Consider the following 527-nt stretch of genomic DNA (forward strand, 5'->3'; position numbering starts at 1 on the left):
TATCCCCTTTCGGAGGCGGTCACAGTGACCGTCTCTATGGAAGGCCTCCGCACTGGCGTGGCCAGAATGCTAGTCTTTCGTGTGCATCCGTCCTCATTTGAATAAGCGGTGAATGTGGCATTAAACGCCGAATTCAATTTCAAATTGGCACGACTTGGTTGGAGAGCACACTCCAACAGCTCGTCAAGCGGGTCTGTGTCTATGGATCTTATGGATCTCAGCTATGCTGAGGACGAGGGAGCAGAGCTCCGAGCTGCCGAGCAACACACAAATATACGACGGTGTTTTATCTGTGGCGACACCCGTCACCTTCGGAGCGGTTGCCCCCTGCGCAGGGCGCGTCAAGGTTCGTCTAACCACCGCCCTAATGCCTACCAGTCTGGTTCGTCGCGGGGAAATGACACCACGCAGTAGGCGCGAAACGACCTAATGTGGAAGAACTGAGTTCTGTTGAGCCTCAAGAAGGTAGAGGTCAACAGGGCCCAGCCCCGAAGATCTCCGTGCTCTTGAACACGAAACGTGTATGC

The sequence above is a fragment of the Plasmopara halstedii genome, assembly GCF_900000015.1.
Source record: "Plasmopara halstedii genome assembly, contig: Scaffold_1211, whole genome shotgun sequence".
NCBI lineage: Eukaryota > Oomycota > Peronosporomycetes > Peronosporales > Peronosporaceae > Plasmopara > Plasmopara halstedii.